The sequence below is a fragment of the Calidris pugnax genome, unplaced genomic scaffold (assembly GCF_001431845.1).
Source record: "Calidris pugnax isolate Ruff unplaced genomic scaffold, ASM143184v1 scaffold39, whole genome shotgun sequence".
NCBI classification, from domain to species: domain Eukaryota; kingdom Metazoa; phylum Chordata; class Aves; order Charadriiformes; family Scolopacidae; genus Calidris; species Calidris pugnax.
Genome location: NW_015090828.1, coordinates 462,655 through 490,258, shown reverse-complemented (window position 1 = coordinate 490,258; position 27,604 = coordinate 462,655). Strand labels below are relative to the sequence as shown.

The 27,604-nt window shown below is 37.3% G+C and overlaps 1 protein-coding gene across 2 annotated transcripts in view; it reads left to right on the top strand.

Annotated features, from left to right (window-relative positions):
* The window catches only part of RASGEF1A (RasGEF domain family member 1A), a 174,201-nt gene that overhangs the window by 81,154 nt on the left and 65,443 nt on the right, over nt 1–27,604 (top strand). The gene's annotated exons all lie outside the window — the stretch shown is intronic.

Genomic DNA, 27,604 nt, shown 5'->3' with positions numbered 1-27,604 from the left:
AATGATAGGTTCACTCTTGTGTACAACAGGAGGCGGCAAAAACCCCTATACTTCACATAGCCAATGAAACAGATTGCTCTAAATGAGAACTAAGTTCTTGCAAATCATCTGTTAAATTGGTACCAAAGCAGCATTTTGCTTTTGGAAAACCAAAAAGCAATGAAAGCACAAGTCTAATGTGCTAGAATATTTGCTCCTATAGGTAGTTTCTTTTGGTAGATATTTCTGGGATTGGATAGCAGAATCAAAATTGATTCTGGGCAAATGGAGAGGGTATATTCTAATTGGGGAACTGAATTTTAGATCTCTTCAATTTTACACAGCCAGAATCATTCACGTGAGCATATAAGACCTATACCTCACTATTGACAGTCTTTTAACTGAATGAAAGTTTTAGGTTTTGTTCAGTGGAAAGTGTAACGTCTATTTAGAAGTGAAAATTTTATTTAGCAGGAGGACCTGCATTATTGAACCCGTGGCTGTCCATACTTATTGCTCCTCACTCTGGAGGGTAGCACATTTGAAGTGCACCGTGTATACAAAATTAGTGAGAAAAAGATACAGAAACCCTTGCATAAGCATTGGTCTGTGATTTAAAAGAAAACATACACAAAAGGGAAGATAACGTAATTTGATTAAATTCAACAAGCTCCAAAACCAGAACCATTGCTATTCAGTAATATCTTTGTAAAACAAAGATAACAGATTCCAAGGAAAAGAACGGAGTGAAAGCATCAAGCTCTGAAAAGAATGGACTGAAAATGTAGATGGAGTACACTAGAGACTTCAAAATCAACATCCTTACTTTTAGTCAGTAGCTAAGCACCCAACATGCTACATTAACTGACATATCTAACGATGTCACTGTGTCACCACAAACACATCTCAAAGTTTTCGTCCCTTTAGCATACCTACGAGCTCTGAAACAAGAACTTCAAATTACTTCCCTTGCTGCTTTGGATCTCACTACCACATAAAAACATTGAAGCATGTTCATATCTGGGAATTTGAGTCTGTCCCTCTTCCCACCAACAAGAACCTATTAGAAGAGGTTCTGACTGTGACTCATTTCTCAAGTGTACATAAAGGGCCGGTTTGAACTAAAAGCTGGTGCATCCTGTTCTTGATTACAAAAATAAAGGGGCCAATATAAGTGTGTGTCATAGTGCCCCTCCCCATTATTTTTTTTCCTTGAAGTGATTGCTGTACTAGTGAAAGATGCCAAAATGACAGCTCTGTAAGATAAACTTCACCATTAATCACAGGGTGGAAACAGTTCAGCACAGGAGTCAGCAGAGCAGACTCCAGAAGCCGCTGTGGTAGTTCTTTTCAAACTGTCCTGCCAATGCATCTGAGCCAGCAGTGATTCCCCAAGCAATTGCTTTCCTTGCTTTGTCTTCTCAGCTGATATTCCAAAGTATATCAACTAGGGTTGCTTTTGGTTGTGGGTTGTTTTGTTTTCCCAAAGGTGGAAAGACATTTTAATAATGCAAATATATGACACGCAACCCCAAACTGATAACCCATTTCATGTAGCTTAATCAGGTAACAGCCAATTGTAGTCACAATTTTCCATTAAAATCTTTATTGCACACCTATTTGCAGCTCTTGAAGAGATTTCAAGTCTGCATTTCTAGCGTAGTGTGCCAAACTAACTTGCAATCAGTAATAGATTCATAAACTAAAGTTTTAACAATGCTCATATTATTAAATTGGGTTGGTGATGGAAAGAGGAATTTGCTGATTTATTCAAATTTCATGGGTTTTTCTGTACCAAATTACCATTGAAATTTCATCCTGCTTTTTAGTATCCCAAATGACAGGCATTTTGAGAGCTACTGAAGGACTTTCTGAGAGCTCAGAAAGAAGTCTTATGGTGTGATAACAGACAAGGAATCTACAACTACTTGGAATGCAAAATAACATTAAACTGCAATCATCATCTGAAGAAAATATATGAGGCAAAATGTTAAATCACCATCCATAACAAATTTGTCTAGCTGATGAGCAGTTCCAGACCAATAGCCTTAAGCTTCCAAATTCTTTCTGCTCACAAAATTAAATGAGACAAATGGAAATGGAAAGCAACAAAAGCTGCGAACATGAAAAATGGAAAGAAACATACAATTAAAAGCATCTGAGAGTTCATGTCCTTTACTGCCTCTTAAGAACAGACTGTCTGGAAAACTAGATAGATAATGTTAACGAAGAATCATAACAGAGGAGCTGAAAAACAATAACATTTCTCTATCTGGACCCAATAGTTACCCTAAACAAAAATTCTGCTTTCCCTGAACTGGGAACTACTTACAAAGCTTTAACCAGATCCTCAGGTAACAGCATGAATATTAATTTCTTAATATTAGAATACAGAGACTTAGAGCAACTTGTCTGGTCAGATCCCCTAAATACAAGATTTTTGTGGACATATTTAGATCTCGAGAAAAGTAGCACCCTGTCTGTATTCCAGGAATACAGTTGCTTACTCTGTAAGCATCCTGTGACGGAGGAGCTGACAAGGCCAGTGAGAGATATGCAGTTAGCCATAGCTAGTTAGACAGCTTGCCACAGAGAGGTTCAGCTATTTAACAGTGCAGAAACCTGGAGTACCGGACACACAGGATGAAGACAGGATGTTGGGAAGGAGATTAATAATTTCAATATAGCACAGGAAGAGGCTTAGACTACAGAAGGACTAGAGGTTTGCAAAATTCCCCAGGAACAAAGCAGATGGTAACTTAGCTGACCTTCACTGTTCTGCTCAAATGATGCCCTAACAAGACAGACTATTCCTCTGCTTTCTTTCACCCCAGTCTAAACAACACCTTGCTAACATGAAGAAAGAAAGGCTGAATTTTAGCCGCAGACTTTCTCTTTGTTACATCTAAAGTATCCCTGTCGCAATTAGCCCAAACTCCTGTTTCCTATTCTCCCATTCCTTCTACCAAATCATGCAACAGGGCTATGCCTGCTTAATTCTGCTTTTTGCCAAACAATAGCTGCATTTCAATGACGCTTTACAAATACATTCTTGGACTGTAAAGCCCTTTGAATGAAATGCATTATATGCATGTACAATATGCCACGAGTATTGTCAAGGAAACACTAGCTCAAAGAGAAATGCAGCAGTTGCTAAGAAACACTATAGCAGAAGAGAGATAGGGACTTGTTTACTGACACATACATATATATTTGAAACATTCATCATTGTTATTTGGGGTATTTGTATTTCAAACCACACTAGCATATTCATAATAAATAATTCTAATTTAAATTCTAATTCTGAAAGAATCCACATGTATCTCAACATCCCTGAATTAACTACCCCTGAGGTCTAAGACCATACACAGACTAAAAATCCTGGACTTCTGTAGAATCAGTTGATGGTATTGGAACAATTTGTATCAGACCGGACTCTACCATCCTTGTCATAAATCACCACCATCCCAAAGACCTGAATGACCTGTAGGAATTTACTTCCACTCTACACAGGCTCCAGCAGATTTTATAACAAGCCTTTTGAGACAGATTTTTAAAAATAAAATAATAAAAAAAAAATTTAAAAGCAACTTTCATTTCGGGAAGGGGAATTATTTGCATAGCTGCTTGAACAAAGCACATAGAAGAAATCAACATTCCTGAAACTTTTGCACGCAATAAGCAACACAAAAAATAAGACAAAGAGTATTATGGAGGCTACTCAAGTTAATAAAAGAATATTGTTAGAGCACATACTTTCATCCTCTGACTTTATTGCAAAATGGAAAGAATTTCCTCGATATAACTGAGACAAATAGTAAATGAGATTTGAGCAGGAACAAAAAAAGAAGGAAATACAAGTTTTTATAAGTGCAGGCATTCACTCATACATTATAGGGAATAACAGGAAAAAGCGCATTAGGAAAACTTTACTAAAGTTGCCAAGTCAAACAGTTAGAAGGTAGAACATAATACAACCCAAATAACAACAACAAAAAAATTCCTATAGGACTTTAATCTAGTCTTTTTGTACACATATATCATGATAGTATCTGTGTGTGATAAAGACGGTGAGAAAACCCATTTTTCCAAGACAGCATTCAACAGCTTAAAATGTTGCATTTCTTCATTCATTTCTGTCTCCAAAAGGGTAATACTCCCAAAGTGTAAAACATGATACAGAGGTTTCACAAAGCAGTCATGCTCACAAAAGAGAGCTATCCTGTACTTAAATGAATTGAACCCATGGAAAAAACCCACTACCGTAATTAAAGAGTAAAAAATAATACACACGTAAAAGAAGCAGAAGTTGTAAAGGCTGCAAAGCTATAAAAGTACCATTAAAATGGAAGGTTTCAATTTATTAACACTTGACACTGCAAGTCTAATAATATGGACAATACAGCCTTCATGCATAAGAACAAATGGAAAAAAACTCAGAAGTTTTAGCATCTGGCAATATACTGAAACCAGTGTGAGTCGGCAGCGCAGTCAACTAGAGTTTGTTGAAAATTTTGATAACTTACTTGCATTGTAGAACTCCATAGACACAAATCAATTCCAACAACCTCTCTCTCAATAAAAAAAAAATAGAAAGGAAAAAAAGAAAGAAAGAAAGAAAGAAAATCCACAGGAGGCATTTCAGTAAGATGAAATTTCTTTCTCCAAAGTTCATTTTTAGACCGCAATTTATATCAAAGAAAGCAAACCAAACACCCAACTGTGAATAAACCTTTTCGATTTTAATGAAAAACAGAGCATTTTGTCTGACAAAGGCAGCTGCTGTTCTTTCTAGGAGATAAAAATATACTTAGCTGGACTCAAATGTGATCACAAATGGGTTGGAATTAGCACATACCCAACACACATTTATTTTCCCCATTGGAATATTTTGCTCAGGCAGACAGGGAGGATTTTGTACATTGCGTGCATCCCACAGTCCAGCTGCAGCCACCCCAACACACCACCACGCTCCCAAAAAGCCACTCTGCAGCACACAAAAGTCACCCTGTCACTCAGTCCACCTGTGCAGCACCCGCCTGGGAAGCTCAGTGCTTCCCAGATTTAACAAAGTCACTGAGCACAGGCTATGAAGCCCAGACACACATAACTTCTCCCTAGCAAATCCATGAAAAATATAATGACAACCCTCTTCTTACTGCGTTATAAAGGCCTTTAATGAAGTACACTAATATTATTCTAAGAAATGGCCACTTGAATGTATTACCAGAAGAAAAATCCTGGATTTCTGTTTCTGAATTTATTATCAGAAATAGCTGAAATTAAAACAAAACCACCTACAGAAATAGCAACACAAGAAATCCACTAAAAAAACCCAACACCCCAAACACCAAACCAACATGTAATGGGAAGAATAGCTGAAATTAAAACAAAACCACCTACAAAAACAGCAACACAAGAAATCCACAAAAAAAATCCCAAAACACCAAACCAACATGTAATGGGAAGTTATCTGTAAATTTTAGTAATTTAGTACAGTTAACCATCTAGCATACGAATGATATCCATAACAACTACCACAAGCTGAGAAACCGTCCATCAGCAAGTACAGAGAACCAATCTTAAAACCTCCCCTTGCCAAGTTTTGAGTTTTTGATGTCATCATAAGTAGAATTATATTAACAAAATTGTCATGAAACCAATTACGATTCCATTCTATGTCCATTTTCAACAGCAAATTAAAAGGTAAAAAAAATACAATTTTTCCATCACCCACTTTTTATAGGCTTGATGCTTCCTCATTATATTGTGATTATGTGGGTATAGAAATTTTACACTGAAAAGGTTGCTTTTAATATTACTAGCCACAAAAAAGTGGGTATGAATAATAGGATCCTGAATAGCAGGGGAAAGATTCATTATATCTGTTGGGGACAGATAAGCATTCATGAGCAGATTCTTAAAGTGCAGATGAGTTCCATGAGAGCATGATCTGCCAATCACCCTGGTGGCTTGCGAGACCAGTCTGCTGAATGGACATGTTATCTTCCAAATAACCAATTTAAAAAAAAATATAATCAGTGATCTTAATCTGACTCTATTGGAGTTCATAGGATAAAACCAAGATGACAATTTTAATGCTGCATGGGTTCATATGAATATATATATAGTATACAGATCTACAATATAAAAATTACTTCTCCTCATAAGAGTTGTTACCCGAACAACAAACTGGCACATCAGCTAAGAAGGAACAAATATGCTCTACTGTGAACTAATTTAAGTTTCCACCCCAGAGCACAAGCCAAACCTGGGGAAAGAAATAAGAGTGATTTTGGTCTGCTCTCAAATAGTAAAACCAGAAGCTCTCTGCTCAGGGCAGGAACACAGACAGGCTTCTAGTCAAGAATGCAGGTGAAAGCTTTCTGTAAAGTTTAGGGAAGTAGCTGCATTTTGTAGCCCTTCTCCAAATAAACATGTATGGTTATTATAAAATTTGAACACCTAAAAATTTCATCCTCACTTGCCTTCTTATTAAATGGATATTAATCACTGGGATTTCAGCGTTTAAAATCTGTTAAGGAGGTGAGAGTTTTTAGGGATCAACTTTCCCCTTTGCGCTTAAATGTGATTTGTAAAAATTCTAGCAGCCTCAATTTCAATCTAGAAAAAACTACATAGGAAGATGATATGCATACATCAGAGTCTGAAATTAGAGCACTGAACTCACTTATGTGCATATCATGGACAGTAGATGTGAAATTATATAAAATAACATGTAGATATAAAATTTTAAAAACCCAACCATTAAATTCAGAAATAACAGAAAGTCACAAGCTATGCATTACAGAATGTATCATTCTCCAGAAATTAAGGTCACACACTATTCAAAGACCATTTGCTGATGTCTAACAATACACAAGCATAAGAGTTGTTTCCCCCTTGCAGATTTATCTTTGTATCACCTAGCAAAACAGAATCTATCAAGATAGATGGTACATTAGCTGTCAGTTTTCTAAAAATTGCTTCAAAAATAGGAATCCTTCAGTGTCCAGCATTATCTTCCTAGCAACTTTCTTATAGCTATAATTTACTGATAAGATCTATATGGAACCAATATATTATCATGTCTCCATCAGTTCTGCAGGTTTAGAAATATTTCCTTCCTGAGGTCGTTTAGAGAATATCAGCTTCCCCAAAACATTTCACAGCAGGCAGAGCTGTAACTTTTGTACTATACATCACCTGCAATTTGATCATTCAATCACCCATGTCAGCCAGCGTCTGACTCTAGTACTCACTCCTGCAATGCGGCTCCTGTCTGTGCTGCAGCTGCCTGAGGTAGGCCAGGATTGATGGAGAACCCACAGGACATCATTACAAGCTACGTAATAACTGCTCTGGAAGTGAGAGAGCTAATGCAGAAGTCAATGAAACCCATGGATGTTCTCAGATCATCTGTGGGTTCTGTGCAAGTTCAACATTCATTGCAACCTTCTCAAATCAGTAAATATACCTTACCTAATTTAACAATGTGAATAGGAAGGCTAGATCAGAAATGCAATTTGCTTCAGAGATAAACAAAATGTACTTTGCATTTACGAAATCATTTGAGTACTTAACTACTCCCTAACTAATTCCTACCAGAAGTCCAATGGACTTGAGTCATACATTCTGGTTTTGTCAGTAGCAGTAGCTATTGCCATATAGGCTTAAAGAAATTGCTTCTGATTACTCAGTTAATTGTTTGGTGCCATATATGATCAGAGATCAAGAACAGGATGCAGATTTAAGGAAATATTGCTTATCTTAGCTCTCATAAAACTTCATGTATTTGATACTCTTACATTATTCCTCTGTTGAAATATAAAGGGGAGCACAGAAAATTTGAACCACCTACACTTCTGGCAAAGCAAAAAAATAAAAAAAGTGAGTAGGAGGCTGAACTACATGACTGCCTGAGGTTCATTTTATCATAAGTATCCTATAATCCCCAAACCCCATCATTTCTCTTCTTCTGCCCTCTAACCCTTTGTACTCACCCTGTGCGTAAGTATAATGCCGTTATATGAAACCTAACTGCAGACTTACTTTTTCTGAAAATAAATAGATACTGAGCCTTACTTCTCAGTTGTTTATCATATCATTTACTAATATTGAATTGAAATTTCAAAATAAGAGGAAATTCTCAGGGACTGACACTTGCCGTCAATATACTTCACTGCATAGTCCTCTCTTTTGGAGTCCTTCGCTTGCATCCTACTGCAGCACTAACTTTGGCCAGGCAAGGCTGAAGCTGCTGTGGTAATTCACAGGTGTAAAAAGAAAAAAAAAAAAAAAAAAAGTATACATGAAAGGATTTGGTGAACAGCAGATGCAGGAAAAGAGAAGTTGCTATTTCTATTTTTGCAAATGTGCTATTCAGAGAAGAGGTGACACTGAAGCAACAGTCTCCTTAAGGGCTGACAACCCCAATCCAAAGAGCACCTACCTCGCGTTGCTCTGGTGGCAAGTGACTCTCACTCTTTCTCATTAAGACCCTTCAAGTCAAATAATCTCAGGGCTCTTAAACTCACATTTGCCAGGATGATCATAATATCTGTCACTAATCTTGGTTTTCAGGCTTTATTAGTCAGACATTTCATCTGCTGCCCAAGGCTTCAGCTAGTGACTTTGTTCTTTCATTTTATATGTCAGAAATTATACGTAGCTATGAAGAATTACTACTGTAGCTATTTTTCAACTAATACAGAGATAAATTCTCAGTTCAGCAAATAAATGATGTATATATTTGCATGATGAACTGACTAACAGCTCAGAAGGGGACATTATGGAACAGATCATCTTGAGTGCCATTACACGGCACATGAAGGACATGCATGAGTTCATGAAAGGCAAGTCCTGCTTGACAAACATGATATCCTTATATGATAAGGTGACCTGCTCAGTGGATGAGTATTGATGCATTTCAGGTCAATGCAGTAAAACTGTGCCATAAAACATTTTGAGAACATAGACACCAATCTGAGCAAAATAACCCACTTAGGGGGTTAGCAAGGTCCTAACAAACACCAAATTTAAAATCTTTCTTAATTAGACCAGGCTAAAATCCTAAGATGTGCAAACACAACATACATACGTAAAATTATATTTTATTTACACAGCAAGCAATTCCTTGCATGTTTAGTTTCTCAAGCTGCTATTCAGGAGCAGTCTGGGAAGGAAGTGTCTGCAGAACAGCTGTGGGGGAACAATCAGAGGAAGAAGTAGCCTGCGGGTGTCAACCCTGCGGGACATCCCTATTGTGTCACACCTTCCTTGGGGTCCAAGGGACATGAAGAGGGGGAAAAAAAGGCCTCTGAAACTGAGGAAAAGTCATGCACTTCTGGAACAACCACTTACATCTTATAGACTTGGGCGAAGAAGCAGCCAGGACAGCAGCCCACCCTGGCCATTGCCTGAGCCTACATGGATCCTACAGCAATGTGTAAAATGTTTGAGCAGGGGACAGAACACCAGGAGGAAATACTGCCAGTGAATAGGACTAGCTTGTTTGATGGCTTGCATTGCCTAAGCCCTCTGGCAGCTCAGAAAAACGATTTTCCTGCAGTACGTACCGCTGTTGCTTTTGCATGTGTTTGCCCCCATGTTCAGAAGCAGGCCATTTTCTGTACGGATGGACAGCACAGAGGTGTCAGACAGTGTCAATGATGCAACGTTTAGATGCCAAGAAGCTTCACTGGCACAATGAGCAGAGAGTTGCAGCACTGGGATCAGTACCCACACAGTGCTCTTAACCACTAACAAGCAATACCATAAAAACAGCTATTTTCATCATCAGAATGCTTTATAAACATCTTTAACCATCATGATTCCTAGCAGACAGATGTTTAAACAATCTTAGAAAAGTTATCTGGCATTTTGCAGACAGTTACCATGGCTATTTAGCATTGCTTTTGTACACATTTTTGAGGCATTCACTGAAAAAAATACTGAGACTGAGCTAAAGCTAGGTAAGGTAGGTAGCTGTTCAGTGACGTTAACACAGACTTCACTTTATGGTAGCAATATTCAAGCAAAAAAAGCAGCTCTCCACATATTTCAGCAGTTGATGGCTTTGCAAACCCTAAAATCATTCTTGATAGAAATACAAATTATAGTGCAGAGACAGGAAACATTTTAGACATAAGTGCAGACACAGCCACAGAAATCACTGAAGAGTAAAAATTGATTCCATTTGCTAAGAAAAGGCAAACACTTTGAAGAGATTAGACTGTGTTGTGTTATTCCATTAGAAAGCTGATGAAGTTTGAAGCTCTGCGGAGGCATTCAGATTAGGCCTATGAAGAGCTAGTTCTGACAGAAACATGCTGACTAAGAAAAATCCCCTTCTATATATAAAAATTGCAGCAGATGGTGCTAGCAGTAGGACGCTGCATCAAGTTGTTATGACTGTGGGCACCCTCATCTATCACTGAAAGTCTCAAAATGCCATCACCCTACTGCAGGTCTCAACCTGAACTCTGCAAAATGCTCCAAGTACTAACATGATTTATTTGGTACCAAGTGCCTCTGGGTCAGACTACTTTGGAAAAGCTTCAAAAATTACATTCCTATGGCTTAGGAGCACTTGGGATGTTTTTAAAATATCCAGGACATTGGAGATCTGGACCCTGTATTCACTGAGCAAAAATCTTCCCCCATTTCTAGCATAAAGCTCAGAGCTTTTGGAAGTCCTAGGTATTTGTACATGGCATAACACAGAGATACTCAAGCCTGTGAGCATGCCAGAAGGGGTGTGAGCCAGGGCCTGGCACAGAGGGGATAGCTCATAGCCCTGAAAGGTGGTGACTGACCAGAAGCATCTTCAGGCACCTTTGGAGCTATGAGGCAAGTGGGTTTGCTGAACACAAGGCTGCAAAATCCGTGGCTTTCAATTGCATCAGCTAACAAAATCTTCCTCAGGCTGAAAAATGTGCTGCCCAGTCTCCTCCTCCTCCTCCTCCTCTGCAAGGAGGAGGCCCAAGAGATGCTAGCAGTCTCCCTGTCCTCCCACGCCACTTGCGCTGCTTGGAGCTGCACTGCTCCATCCCACCCTCCTCCGTGCTGTGCCAGGGAACCAGGCTCTCTCTGCCTGAGGGTTTGAACACGCTCACGCCCACGTCAAAGCTAAAAATCACACCATCATGTAGCTACCCCTCCTGGTCACCTCTGCTCTTTAGCAGCATGTGCAATCATCTGAACAGAATGAGACAAATCAGTGAAGAAATTCCCTCCCAGCCTTCTGAAAAATCCACAGTATTTTTTATGAGTTATTAAGCACACAGCCCTGCTGAGTGATGATTTTGGAGTTATAAAGGTATTCGCTGCAGGAATTTTTTATTCTTTCTCTCTCTTGCCATGGCAACCAGGGTATTGAAGTTACTTCAGAGGAAGATAGCGCTTCACAGTATATAAAAATGTTTGCAGCAAATCTGACTTGTTTCTTTTTTTATAACAAGTTAAGCATTTTTAAAGCTCTTTTAGAAAAATTGGTTGAAAAACCCAAAACCTACATAGTTTTTTGTGCCTGCTTTAACAAAAGGATGTGGATATAGTCTACACTTAATAGAATTAGATGTCCAGAATTCTAATAAAGGACAATGACTTCAAAACAGGACTTAACTTGTTTTCTTGCAGTTACAGGGCACACCTGAAAAAACTGGCAAAAATACTAGAAAAAAAAGCCAACACTTTGCCTTTTAAAGACTGTTCTGTGAGGAGTTGCAGAAATGCATTAATTTAGGTTTCTCTTTCTTTGACACTGCTCAAGTTCAGGATCCTGCCTCTGCGTATCTTATCTGCATGCCCATAGCTGACATTTTTCCTCAGTTGTACAAGACAACAAAGAAATATAGGGGAAAATTGACATACCTAAAATACTGTGATTTTTAGAGGGAGGGAATTGATAGCTGAAGGACTCCTTTAACCCAGGTCAGGATCAAGTCTACGGCTTTTATCCTAATCACAATGAAGCAGGAGATTTTCTCATTCCTAAAATAGCTGAAATTATTAGTGTGCCATTAAGAATTTTACATGCCTGTTGGGATTGTGACACAATCAATAGACATGCAGTGGTAATGATGAACTTCTCTGATTTAACAATAATTCCTTAAAACAAGTTGTCAAAAATCAGACCGATTTCCATAAAAAGAGGACATTCCGTTAGCAGGAACTGTCTTGCCTTTTTCTCGTTATCCTTGTTGGGGCAACAGAATTGCCTCCTTAAATACTTATTTGAACAAAGATAAATTACTTGCCTTAGGTAATGTCTTATGACAGCACTTTCAACCAGTTCGCTATAGTAACACTTTTGTACTCTAAATTTTTTGTGTATACTTGCTTTCATATCCTTTTATTCCCATACCATAGAACACAGAAAACAGGAAGACTGAAATCTCTTTCCCCATGTTGGGAAGTCCAAAACCAACTGTGGTCAACCAACAGACTCTTACTGCCTTCAGCACATTAAAGAATAAGATAGAACACATCTCTGCTCTATCCTTCTTTCAGTATTTTAAGATTAAATAAATAAATAAATAAATAGTGAAATGGAAATAAATAAAACTCTTAAGAGCTGCCTGGAAACAGCTTTTAGGCTATCCAAACAGTGTGACAGAAAATCAGGGAAAGAACTTTATTCTCCGTTATTAATAGATGAAATTTCCAGGAATGAAAAATAATGAATGCTTCCACTAATGAACACTTCCCAAACACTTTCACACTTGTATTGATTCTATTACCCATTTGCTGAAGAACAACAGTTACCTACTCCTATGCAAATTAAAACCAGAGTGAAGAACAAATAGCCTATTTCTATACAAATCATGACAGATTCTTTAGTTACCAGCAGTTATTATATTATCCTATCGGATAAGATATGCACAATTGAAATCCAGGAGGAAAAAGCCCAGCCAGACAGTATTGAATGCAGATTTCTCACACATTGATTTTTATGAAATGAATCACAATGCGCCAAAAACGAAAACAAATTCTATCCTTCTGTACCAACTGAATTTTGGAAAATGTTCAAAGACTAATCATCTGATAATTGTGTTACTGCCCATTGTAAAACAAATGCAATTTTGCTATCCAACCCCAATATCTTGTTTCATTATCCTAAAAAAAACATTTATTATTGCCTATTTCTCAAGTAAGTTCATTTACTTTTTTTTCCTTTTTCTTTTTTCTTTTCCAATATGCTTTATTAGCAGTCCATAATGCATAATAGGAAGGAGGCTTATTGCTTCTGAAGAACAGTATTTCCATGGCAATGCAAGTCATCTATAGCAATAATCTCTTATCATCTTTTCCCAACACCTATGACTGCTGGAGCTTTCCTTAAAATTGTATAATAAAATACAGTACAAAACCCCAAATCTCAATAGAGACTTTAGTGCTTTCCTTATGTTTCTTAAAGATTCTTGGTTTTTATTGAGAGCCTTTAGGTCATAACATTTCTTAAGCAATTAGACACAGGTGCACACAATGTTGGCACATATTACCAGAGACAAACTCAACCGGATAGACTCTTGAAGAAGGTACAAGGAGTGGATGACCACAGCTACAAGATCAAATGTGTGCTCTTATTTCTGTTGTAAATATTCTAATGCAAAATTTTTACTGTTGCAAAACCAGTAAAATCACTCTTGGTTTGTAGTGTTTGTTTTTTTTAAATTCACTGTGAGCGTGAAGCATAGGCACATAGTAGGACATGCAGTAGCATTATTTGCTTATAAATGTTGTTACATAGGTATAGATAATGTCAATAAACTCATCTTTAGTCTGACATACCAGGCAGACTCACTGATTTCTCTCCAAAACATTCATCTGTCCAAGTCAATTAAAGCTACTGCAGCTGAGCATTCAAAGTTAACATTGAAATACCAATTCTGATCAAACTCTCTGGTATAGATGATTCATATTTGAATCTGAATGGGAAAAAATGGAGATAAATAACAAAGGATTCTTTACACCCTGATTATCCTCTGATTTGGGGGGTGTGGGGAGTGCTGCTTATAATTCTTACCAATACAAAACTTTCAGCTTTAATACCAGCTGTAGTTAGAAACATATGCTCTATTGACCTGCCCACAAGGCAAAACGGGCAGGTGATTCCACAATCAATTGCAAGGCAAGGGTTGGCATTCAATTATTGTGCTGTTGCTGTTAAACCTGGAGTTGGTTTTCACTACACCAGAAAGACAGCACGACTGACATAAAAATGAAGATATTTTGACATGGCAAACTGAGTATTTTATTTCCAACCCTCACTGATAATTATCCCACTTTCAAGCTGATCCAGCTAAGAGGGAACACAAAAGCCTATTATAAACTCAAGCATATGGCACCGATCAAAGGAGTTTAACTTTCTTTTCCAGCCTAAAATTTTCTTTAGTAAGACCAGAAAGCAGCATTGATCTGCTGCTTTCCTCTTCATGTTTCACTTCAGCAGGAAAACAGCCACTCAGCTGCACTGTCAGCAGTGGACATTAACTTCAAGATGACTGACTTCAGGCCTGCTACTTATTTAAAGACAATACAGTTTGTTTAGTAGAAAGAAGGCTGAAGGATTACTTATGTGAAAGCAACAGATAAATATGAGGAAAAATACTGATTTTGTAATCTTATTCTGGAAAGGCATTATACCATTCCCAGAAAAATCGGTAGTTAATGGATAGAGTGCCTCAAGAAAGGATTGGCATCAACCAGAGTAGAAGCTAAACTGCATAAAGTGAAATTAAAATTCTGATCCACTCTAAATAACAGCTCTTACAAAAGAAATGTCTGGTCCAAAAGAGAAGTTCAACGATTTGGCATCGCAGTACTGCATTAAATATTGACACTGATATTGAAATGACCCTGCTGCCTAATGCAGCAATGCCATGCGCCGGGGCTGTCCTAAGTAGCACTGCACTAAAAACTGTCTCAACCCCGGTGCTGAATTATCATTTCAAGCTTTGCCACATCGTTCAGGAACAGTCATGGCTCTAAGCGAAGTCTTGCTGAGAAAATACAGTAGCTGCTCAGTAAGGAGGAAGGGGAGGAGTGGATACAGAGCCAATCTAAATCAGGCAGCACCAGCCCCTTTATGTGATGGGTTGTGCACATACTGATCAGTACTAATGGAGAGATTTAGGTTTCTCAACTTCCTTGCATAAATATATGTGCATATAGCAAAACCTGCAGGCTGCTTCTACATTGCTGGCAACCATATCTTTCAATAGATTCACAGAACTTAATAAGTCATCTGATCTGGAAAATGCTCAGACTGCAACATTATGCAGTTAGAGCTAGAAAACTTCTCTCATCTGTTGCTTCACTCAGGATTTTTAAGGGGCATAATTTACAACTATTTTCCTCTTCTTTTTTAAAAGAAGCTTCTTTCCAGTGGTGGTCCCTAACAGACCAACAGCAATAGCCAGTGAGAAAGCCTCCAACCTCTTGTGCATTTACATCCTCTCCTTGGAGAGAGAGGTAGGGGAGAGCACCTTTTGTTCATTTCAGTGGCCAGTCCAGCCCAAACCACAACAGCTACTTCAGAGAACACAGAGCTAAGAACACCACAAACATAACTTCAACGCAGCACATTGCAGCTTCAATGAAAGAATCAACTATTACTTCTCGCCCAAAGAAATTGCCTTCTCAGAACATCACACAGGTGACTGAGTCCCCTTACTCCTACCTACACATAGCTGCATGTGAAATAATCTCCTGTTAGCAGTCAATATACTCGAATCCAGATATCAGAACCTCAAAGAAATAGTAAGTCTAAGCTCACAATCTTACATTCAATTTACACTGCTTTAGCATGACAGCATCCCTGTCTTCAAGCTGTTCAGATGAGCTGTTCCCATAGCAAACTTTGTGTAGCGATTGGCTTCCTGTTAAAAGCCTCTGTGTTAAATTGCTGGAAGAATAACACTGTATCAGTAAGGACTGCTATCATGCGTTTCCTTTTTTGGTGGACACTGCCAAACAACATAAACCATTAAACAAACTACAGCATTTTGGAAGATAAAGACACTGCATAAACTGATGGTGCATGCCAAAAAGTCATCCCCTGAAAAACATGAGGAATTTGCATTGATATCTTCAAGAGTTTTCACATGGTTCAGTGGCATTTTTCATTCCGTAGTGATCAAAAATTGTTGGGGGAAGGGGAAGAGGGAAAGGAGAAGACAGATGACTAATTACAAGGACTGAAATAATACATATTAAAGAGGTACTTTCTTGATCACTTATGTGTGCAAACACATACCTGAATCGCAAAACATAAAATAGGCACACACATTTTGAGTCTTCTACAATAATTGTTGTGTACTGTGGGTCATGGTTCCCAGATCACTTATTCTTTCTCATTTAATTAGACTGAGAAATCTGGAACAAATTGCTACTGAACAAAAATGGAACATGTATCTTCCTATGTTACATGTCAAGAAGAGATGGGATATAAAATCAAAATCAAAAGAGTGTGCTAAGGAGAAGATTATTAAGGCTGCAAAATTATTGTAGTAATCAATGCATGTACAAGTAAAGCATTGCAAAGTTAGGAAAGGCCATGATTAAAGAGGTCTGTATAATCTTGACTTCACCCTCTGGAGTGTTACGATCCAGTTTTCAAGTGACATAATGGTACTTTGCTCACTCCATGTGGATAATAGGCAGAGCTCAGTGAGCCAGACATCAGTTAACAATTTGGTTTAGTCTCTCTGTTCAGTGTAAACTATCATGTGCTGACACAAGACATAATGACAAATTACATCCTAACCAAAAACTGCTTTAAGACAGGATTCTTTCTGACAAAGCTTTCCCTCAGTGGCCATCACTTTGTCATCCAAGGGCTTCACCAAGTCTTTACTACACCCTGCCACAGGAGGAAGCACTATTATCTCCTCTTTGCAGCTGTGAAGTTTCTTACTCAGCATCAAACTTTGGATTGCAGCTTTGACATCCAGCATAGAAAATCTCTTAAGCCTGTTTCCGTTATACTAGTAGCACCCAACTAAAACACCTTCCAAATAAAAAGCATGTTTCTTATTGATGCTGTCCTGTTCTAAAAACAAGCAGTTTCATCCCTAAGTTTTTACAGAGCCTTTGTAGAATCAGAGATACTGAAATCAATCTGAACTTGCATGACCAAATAAATCCTAGGATTCTCTCTTAAAATCCTACTGTCTCACGCATTTTCTTCAAAGCTGCTCTTCTTCTTACTGGATTGGAATTAAAAAGGTCATTTGTCTTAGAGGACAAATAAACAGAATCTCTCTGAATTTCCCCATAGGTTTTGAGCAGCTTTTATTCTCTTCTCTTTTCCATTCTGAAGGTTTTGTCATGTTTGCATATTTTCCACATAGCTTTTAATGCAGTAAGAATCAAGGGAAGAAAACAAACATCAGCCCATTATATAAGTTTCTGAAGGCACTAGTTTAAATTCCTTCTTTTGCCAAATATGTCAATCAAATGGGTTTGGCATTTATTTTTTTAAAATAGAAATAACTGCTTTCTGTGGCAAAAAATCAAAACTGACAAGTCACTCCCAGATTAAAGAAAATGAAGAACTGCGAAAGACTTCTTGAAAGAAAAATACCCCAGCCTTTTTACAAAACTACATCATGTGGCCCCAAACTTCTAAAGTATTGTTGAGAGACTAAGAGGAATGCAACAGCTAACTCAGAAGCGTACAGGGATTCTTACTCAGCACATTTTCTTTTTCAGTGTTTTGTTATAAAAACTTTTGAATGATTTTATAAAAAATAAAAACGACAAGAAAAAAGATTTATAGAGAGGAAAAAAGGTTTTGAGAAACGCAAAACTCCCTCCTTTGATATCTATCCCTGCTTTTCAGTGACAACATACAACTTGCCTTGACTTTTCTAACAGCTCAAAAGAATTGTAAAAATAACTTGCTTATGTATTCATTCATTGTTGAAGGAAAGAAAGTCATATTGTTCGAGTGAATAATACAGGGAAAAACAAAAAAAACCAAAAAAACCCAACCAAACAAAAAAAACAAACCCCAAAAAAAAGGGGGTTCTGAAATCTTTTTTTTATCCAAATCTGGATTTCTCAGTGAGAAAATGTTTGGGCAGAACACCTCTACAAGCTTAGTCCAATGCTTTTTGAAAATGAGGTTGGAATTCCATGTTTTTAACCAAGTAACTAGTTCAAACAATTATGGTTTGGTACTGGATTGTAACCAGGCCATTCATTGGCTTTCTTTGCTTAGTGCACGTTACAATAATTCAGTTTTGCTATATGTGTCAGCGTACCTGAATCTAGAACAGTACAATAAGTAAGCTGCGTTCCTAAACCAGTTTTTTTTTTTTCTGCCCTTGAACTTGAAGGACTTCTTCACAAAACCAGGCTGTTCTCTTAGGGATGATGTGACACATTAAGATGTGTATTTCTCCAGCATGCACTGACTATAGGGAGTAAAAACAGAATAGCCAGGGCAGCAAAGGTATCGGTAATGTCATCCAAAAAAAAAAAAAAAAAAAAAAAAAAACAACCCAAACATTTAAAATAAATAGTTAATACAGAAACTGAGTCCTTCAGACTAGAACAATTCTTTGGAGGTCTCAGTCTGGTGCCAGAGTCTTTAAGGCAGCACAATTTACATATTTCTTTTCTTTGTTTATTGAAATCACAGAACTTCTTTAAAAATATTTAGATATTGGAAACTCAGAGAAGATATGTTTACATAGCTGAAATTGTGAAAGGATAGGGATTTCTCTGGTGTACAATGATCCAAGAAGCTTTATCCCTTGGGCAAGAAATACTAGTACTCTAATCAAGATAAATTATGTTTTACTAATGTAGACAGATGCTGAAGAGGATATTTCTCAAACAAACAGTGTAACACAAAGTCACTTTCTGATAGACTGCGCCTTATAACATTTGAGCAGCTGTGTATTTCAAGAGAAAGAAAGCAACAAGATTAAACATATTAGGACCAATTTTCATAGCAAGTTAAGCAGCAAAATTAGTCAAGTGGCTGCTAATGGAATATACTCACATTAGCAATAGCTTATAAACCTCCACAGAAAAATTTTAAAAACCTATTAGACCTTTTTTTTTTCTCTAATTCCAGTGAAGCAGAAGTTGTGTACCTTAGAAAATAAGAAACAAAAGGAAAGGAAAAAGGACACCTGCTTGGTACTTCTGATACTAATAAGACAATTTCTAAAGAAGGCAAAATGCCAAGCTTACTTGAGCAGAAACTGAGATACAACTGAGGTACTTTGTTAAACAAACGTGACTGAGCTTAATAGATCATCTTTGTAAACGAAAGCAGAACTCAGTTTCAAAGTCAACATAATCTTTGCCTCCTCTACCTAGTATTATGATAAGGATGACAGTTTTGATAATCTATGGAACTCCTAACCTTTCAAATTGAGTTGACACAATCATTAACATATTTTATAACAGCAAGACTTAGTCACTCCTATAGTTGGTCTACAAACAAGTGCTTTGCATGCGAAAAATGCCATTCCTCATCCACAACTGGCTCTTCAGAGCAGCTCAGCTGACTGCAGATTCATATATACCTTTGGCTTGAAAGCAACAAAGAGAGTCGTATTTATTTTACAAAGCAGCTTAAAACTAACCACTCCATCATTAGTATTTACAAGTAGTTTTCTTGGAAGACTAGCATGTACCACTAGATGCATCTTTAATGCCCAAGTTTTCCAAAGGATAACATGGGATGTGGAGCGTACAAGGTAAATCCACTGGATTAAAGGACAGAATATAGTTTTTTTTTAATGTGCAGGAGGATAACTTGTCAGCCTACACTGCAGCACTGCTGCAAACTGCCAGAGTGCTGATATGAATCACAGTCAAGTCAACTATGTAACACTGCAGAAAAAAATAAAAGCAGTCCTGGTAGGTAACAGCAGGAATTTTATATGCAAGATAGGGGAGGGAACGTGCCTTTCTTGTCAATACATTCAAACGGATTACTGGGTTCAACCTGGAGTTCTTCACAGTCAAAAGGATGCAGATAACACAGAGCACTCAGGAAAGAGAAGCAGAAATGAAAATACTACTTGGCAAATGCAGCTGGATTGTTTAATTCAAAAAGCACCAACCTTCATTTTCCAATAAGTGAAAAATTGCCATAAAGGTGACGGCATTAATTGTTCTCAATGGCCACATGTACCTTGCAGGTTGGGAAGGGGAGGAAAAAGGAGGCCACAAAGAAAATATCTCTATTTCCAGCAAGAAACATTAAGGTTACAGATTGTGAAAATGTTGACTTGTTCTCACTGAATCACTTGAACAGGGCACGTATTGATGCAGTCTTGGTCTGACAAAAGAGTGCAAGCTTTGCAGAACCCCCCACTGGACATTACAAAGGGGAAAGAGGAGTGAGGAAAGAGAAGAGGCTCCTTACAGAAAACACCCCCTACTTACATGAAAATGTTAAACAAATTTCCTAGTACAGTGTTTATTTGATATTTGCAAATAGTTCAGAAAAAACATCCCTCAAGAAATTTGCAGGCAAACCCGGTCTTCCTTAGTGTAGGGTGCTTAACTAGGTAGTCTCTTGAGGAGAAAGAAGCCTTCCTCTCTATTATTCTGTTATTAGATACAGGAAAAAAAAAATAATTTTTGAGAGTAAACTATAGGTCCTAAATCACAGCTTTATCTGAGATTATTAGGAAGAGAGTAATGAGGTTCAAGTCCTAACAAAATTTGCTGTAACATGGAAACCTTAATGTGGTTTTATGTTGGTTTCTTTTCTTCTGATGACTAACTAATCAACAGAATTTGAAGTATTTCAGAAATAAGACAGTCAAACAACTATGGCTAACATATTTCCCTTTTTGTATGGCTTAAATTTTACTTCTTGCCTTGAACAAAAGCAATCAGCTAAAGATTTTAAACCAAATGAGAGCTAGTTTATTAACATAATCTGGGCTTGCAGGAAAATTTAGGGTTCTTCCAAATTCTGAGTAATTTCCAAGTACAGAAATATAGGCAGATACCAAATAGATTGCATTTAAGTTGTTTCCCAGCAGGTACATTTCTTAAGGACTGCCTCATGCTGTGCAGCATTTCAGAGCCATAACAATCAAACCCCATTATAATTATTACAGTAATGCATTGCCTACAGCCATGACTTTGTCGCCTCAACAAAATAAGTGCTGGCTGGTATTTCTGGGATCCTTGATGGCTTCCTGTCTAACATCTTTAAAGGTTTGGGCAACAGGAAGAGCAGAGCACTTGCTCCTGGCTACTAATCCATGTTGTTTACTTCAGTTTATAAACAAACTAGCTACACCTTCTCTACTTTAACATATCTCTACAGTGTGAATATGGATATGGTGCATTACTTCATTTCCTATGCAGGACCCCTGGGTGGTAACCATAAATTATCTATCACTGTCTCATATCTTCCTGAAAGGAGGTTCTTTCTTTCCCTGCTCCAATGAATGAATGTATAGCATCCCATTTTTTGCAGAAAAACACTTTTACAATGATTTGATGAAGCTCTGGGAGGAATAAGCATGGCAGGAATAACGGTACTGTTTGCTCTACCTGAGAGCACCCATTATGAGCAGCCCTGTGCAACTTTCAGCAGCTCACTACCAATATGCTGCTTCCTGTGGGCATTTGGAATAGTTTTCTAATACACTGACAATAAAAATTATAACAACTGCATGTAGCACTGGCAGTTCTCTCACCTGTATATTCTATCACTTGAAGTATCAAGCACTGTACTTATTTTACTCTGCAGCACCTACCGTTAAATAGAAGGCTTTGCAGAAAGTTTCTGTGAACATCTGTTTTCATGCAGATTTTACATGTTTACCTGAACAAACAGTAATAGGCTTAACATATTTTACACCTTTCCATTTGGGTTTTCTTTTCAAAGGAACAAATTATATGAGAGAAAACAACAGAAATACAGACACAGTCAGTAATTTTACGTAGTTTAGCTGATGTTTATGCTTTTGAGATTTATGACTTCAGCATTATCTCTCATTTCCAATTACTGCTGTGTGCGCAACTTGCAGGGTATATGCTATTCTTTATCACTGCCATATGGTTCCGAGTTCAATGAATTAATCTGTAAGGTTTCCAGTCAAGGCACTGGGGCTGGGAATAACAGGGAAGATTCAGTTATAGATTTTTAAGTATCTCCCACATCGCACTAATTCACATAACCTTTATTTACCATAGAGTGCCCTACATGTAGAAGTGAAATGCATGGTGGGGAAAAATCATTTACTAGTTCACATCAAAATACATGTCATTAGAGATGCATTTATAATGGAATTCGACTTAATGGAGATGGAGGCCTACAGACACTGTGTTAATGCTTTATAGCAATAAGGTTGTAGCAAGCTTTTAGCACAATATAATGATTCACCAGGCTAAAATTATACACTGAGCAGCGCTTGGTTGAACCAGCACATTATGTTTTCGGTACATGCTCACACAACTTGGCAAAACACAGCTCCTTCAAATTGCAAACATCATTTATAATAATTGGCAGTATCTTCTAATTGTGCTGGCACTAGGAGCCCCAGAAGAAAAAGGGGTTAAACCATCCACACACCACCATTGTGCAACTAGTTTTATGGCTCCCTTCGCAGAGCTGAATATTAAAAGCACAGATACTGTTGTTTATGGGAAATTCATAATGAATTAGAGCTAAGTATAATGTTGTTTTCAGTAAGAGACCATTTACAAACTAAGTTCTTATCAGCTCTGTACAAAATCCTTTTGATGAGCTTGTGGAATGCCTCTATGGCACCAAAAATTATCATAAGGATTTTTGTCAGAGATTACTTTGCATTAGCTAGAAGTTTTCATTAAATGCAGTACATAAAATTATCAGAAATGGTTCTGTGACACCTCTTAATAAAAGCATAACACAAAATATGTTCTTGCACTTTTTTTTTTTTAACCTGTGGGCTTTTCCAGAGCTGATAAGAATAACTCTTTGTTATATTTCAAGGTGAATTTTAATATGTATGGAAATGACATATTGATGGCTGAATAAAGCAGCCTGCTTATCTACATGATAGACATGGCACAGGTGTCCTCAGGACAACTTTCCCTTACACATGCTGCCCTCCTGCTGATCTGAAAATTTGAAAGTGTATCCTAGTCTACGCAGAATTACTCCTTGGCCCCTCTGCTAAGACTATAAGCCAAGGTCTTCTCCTTCTGTTCTTTATAACAGGGATACCTTTCCATGCACAGAAGACTGGATCCATTACTCCTCAACCCAGTTCTGCTCAGAGAGAAAAGGCTGGTAGAAATACATGTCAGATGACATAGGCTATCCAACACAGGATGTAAAACCACCCCACTGCGAAACAATATCATCTTTCCTTTTGGTTGTGTGCAAAACGGATGCCAGACAATTTTTTTATTTGGAAATAGCTGTATGAATTTGAACCAATCTAAATTTCTAAGTTTCTTCATTTAATATGCTAAATAATAGTGTCTAATTCATTAGACTAACATGAAGGAAAAATATGCTTCATGCTGCAGCCAGTCCTACTAGGCATCCAAAAATGAGATATCAATAACAGTAAAGTCAGATACTTTACTTTCCTATGTTTTCAAGTAAATTGTCATTGCAGTGACAGTTAACAAGTGAGAAAGGAAGCTGCAAAAGCAAATCAATAATCTCTTAGGATTATTACACACACCTGTGAATTACATGGGTGTAAGTGAGAGCAGCTAGAGAAAATTGTTGAGGATTAAAAACTGAATGGAACATTAGGAAAGAACTGGAAATACCAATATTCATTATCTACGTTCCCATACTACAGTCTTACTGCACCAAGAGTTACATCCAGATGAACATGTACAGAGGCAGTACTGAATGCTTAGGCAAATTACGCATTTAGGATACATCATTGAATCCCACCACTATTTTATCACAAGTAGTGATGGATGATGGCCAAAAAAAGAAACTCTGAGGAAAGATCCCTGAAGATGGTTGGTTATCAGACACATGAACTGGCAAATTTTAAAGAATACCAATTTCTTTGGCAAGTCTTGCAGTATTAACTTTCTCAAAGTGCATTTCTATGCGAGATGCTCTGGTGCTAGCATATTCACTAATAAAACGTGTGGAATATTTCTTTGCTAGCTGAAGACAAAAAAATCTCATCTAGAAACAAAATAAAACTGACATTGTTTCTAGTCCTCTGGAAATTTGTAAATGGGAGCAAAACAGGAAGAAAGCCAAAGCATATCACTTGCAGCTTAGAGACAGACTTCTGCTCTCAATCCTTTTACAGCTCTCCAGCACAACTTTGATCGAGCCTAATTGGCCAAAACATGTAGAGGCCACTGAATCTAAGTGATGAGGAGTAAAGGTGTTGGTTCACTTTGGAAAACAAATTTCAGAGAGGCAAATAGCAGGGGCAGGCACTGAGGCTGCAGTTCCACAGCAGCCCAAGCCTGTCTGGTTGCTGGCCCCTCCAGTCCAGTCACTGCACCCACTTGCTGCTGGCCACACAGTCTGGCCCTTCCTTTCGCATCAATTCCCACCACTGATCACATTTTTCACCAAGTCATTTCAACATGCCAAGTCAGTAGGAAGCTCATCAAACTACCAAAAGCAAATCATTTTCTCATGACATTTAGTGATGGCAGTGAATGCTGAATAGATGTCAATAAGGACTGGAATTGCTTCTGGGGATTTCCTCTCCCCTGCATATCCCACAGGGACCAGAAGAAGCAGAAATTGTACTTACTTTCAGAAGCAGCTCTAACTGGAGTCTTGTCAGATGTGAAGGCAACCTAGGAGCGAAGGCTTCTTCTTTGGTGTTAGCCAGAATATGAACTGTAAAAAAAAAAAAAAATACCAAACAATCTGCTTTTACTAATTTAATTTCTGAGTTAAGCAACCAAGAGCAACTTAAGGCACGTTTAGCAATGTTCATTACAAAACATATATTGTAGCAATACATTTTAAAGAACCAAAATACTTTCACACCGAAAAGAAAACACATTTCCTTAATATGTTTTAAGACAAAAGTATGCGGTTTTTAGCTTTACTATTAAAATCCAGAGATTAACAAAGCAAATTGACTGAGTTTGTAATCCATATATTAAATGCAGAGAATATCAGTTTTGCTTTGGAAGACTAGAGAACGAACAATACTTGAGGACAAACAGCAACCATTCTAGAAACAAACCTCACAGTTCAGAAAGCAGAGTTTACCAGGTCAGATAGGAATAATAATAATAAAAAAAGGAACATTCCTTTAATGCAAATATGATTAGCCCTGTTTTCAACTACCCCAGCTCCAATTCTGAATGCAGATTTTTTCCCCCCCTCTGTATTATGTGGAGAATTCATTGATCCTTTGTGCTGTTATAAGTAGTTGAGAAAAAGGTTTCATATATTCAACTTCATATCTACATGACAGAAATCTTACAATCAGAGACTGCTAAAAGCACCACAATCTCAGAAGGCAAATAAGATCAGCTTCAAAGGCACTTCTTATCTTTCCCAGCTCTGTGACTTTTTATACTCCCCTTTTCATACTCTCTAGCCTGCAACACTGCTGCACTTCTTTCCACAGACCAGCTGTGACCAGAAGATAGGTCTGTGGCCTGTCCTCCCTTACAACAACCAAACTCTGTAGGGAAAAAGGAAGACAACAAAAACCTGATGTTTATTTCAAGTGCTCTAACTGTGACTAATTTATCGCTAGATATTTGTACAATTGTTATTATGTCCATCTCAAGTTATACTTCTGAGTGATGATGGGAATGCAAACTACTTTTCAGTAGCTATTGCATCACGCCATTTTCTCCACCTATATTGTCACCACCATCAGCATTTCACACGTAGAACACTACTCACATACAATTAGTTAATCCAAAATGAGATTATGGCAAATACTATGCAGTCTTTTAAATAATGCAATTATATGTGTGTTTACACACACACACAAATCAATATGCATACATAGAATTTTAACAAAACCAGCTAGACCCTGACGCCAACCCATCACACACAATAGTGCATCATCCCTATTCAATGGCCTGGTCAGCCTCTGCTTAAATTGTTAAACTGGGATCAAGACAAGAATAGCCAATGGTATGTGGATAGAGACTCTACTTGATATCATAGCAGTATTATTTTCAATTATTATTCTACCACAAGAATATATATCAAGGAAGAGCGAAGAACTAAAATGCTGTACACTTTGCTTCTTTTCTAAGTTAAAAAAAAAAAAAAAATTTAACTATATAGTTAAATTTTTTTTTTTTTTTTAATTTAAAAAAAAAAAAAAAATTTAACTATATAGTTAAATTTTTTTTTTTTTTTTAATTTAAAAAAAAAAAAAAAATTTAACTATATAGTTAAATTTTTTTTTTTTTTTTAATTTAAAAAAAAAAAAAAAATTTAACTATATAGTTATAAAAAACTTTATCATACAAAGAAATAAATCTAGGTCTAAACATAGGGAAAGATACATTCAGAATTGATTGGGTGTGAATTAAAGCAATTCTCCAGAAGGTCAGGGAAAAAGAATTTACACTTTAAAAGACAAAAGCTTATCTTTAACACCAAGTGCAGAATTCCTCTATTTACACACAATATACATGAAGTAATAGCTCTGCAAGTTCTGCTTCTACAGGCGGCCCCACCTTGAACATTTCGTGAAAGACCTACCCATAGATGTATTGGGGAATAACACACAGTGGTATTTTTGTTTACTAGCATGCTCATCATTCTTTTCAGAGCAATCTGATTAATAATCGGTATTTTTCTGTTAAGACTGAAAAATAAATTAGTACCCTAGCAAGTTTCCTTAATTGCGATGCTTTGCTCCCTAGAAATTGGAATTATGTTATAAAATCTCCACACACAAGTAATCACACATGTTATTAATGGTTCTGGTCATTATCCTGGCATAGAAAAATGCTCATGATCAGAATAGAGATTGTCTGTGATTAAAACACACTAGCAGCCCCACTTATAGTAGACTGATGGCATTTAGGTGATCTTTAGCCTACAACAATCTTACTACTTTTGTGACTTTTAACAAGATCTGTTCGTAAGAGATCCGAGCAAGTTTCCCTTGATATCAACAGAAATCCACCCACCAACTTCAAAAGGAGATCAAATCCAGGAAAGCCAACTCCAAACCCAAGAGAGAAAAGCTCAGAGTAACTCACTAATATTTCTGACTCAGATGCTTCATTGTTGTGCTTTGTTATTTAGCTCTGAAAACAAGATTGTCTCCTTGGCTGACAGACTCCTTAAAAATACAAGTTCTAAATGATGAATTATACTTGTCTTTATTCAGGATAGGCTTTTTCACAGCAGGCTTGTAAGGTGTTAGGAAGAAGGCTGACAGCAACTGTCTACAAATTCAATTCTAAAATAAAGTTGACATTAAATGACACAGATGAATTCTTTCTACAAATGTAACCCAAGCAGCTTGCACCCAGAGAACATCTTAGCTTAATGTTTTTACTAGAAGTAATGCAGTCAGAGGGTCATTTATCACAATCTGTAGTCCTAAAATAAATATTGGTATTTTTGAGGATTAAAGAGTGCAGGTGAGAGTTACATGAAGCAACAAGAGGACCTACCAGTTAATGAAACAGGATACCATGAACCGGTGCA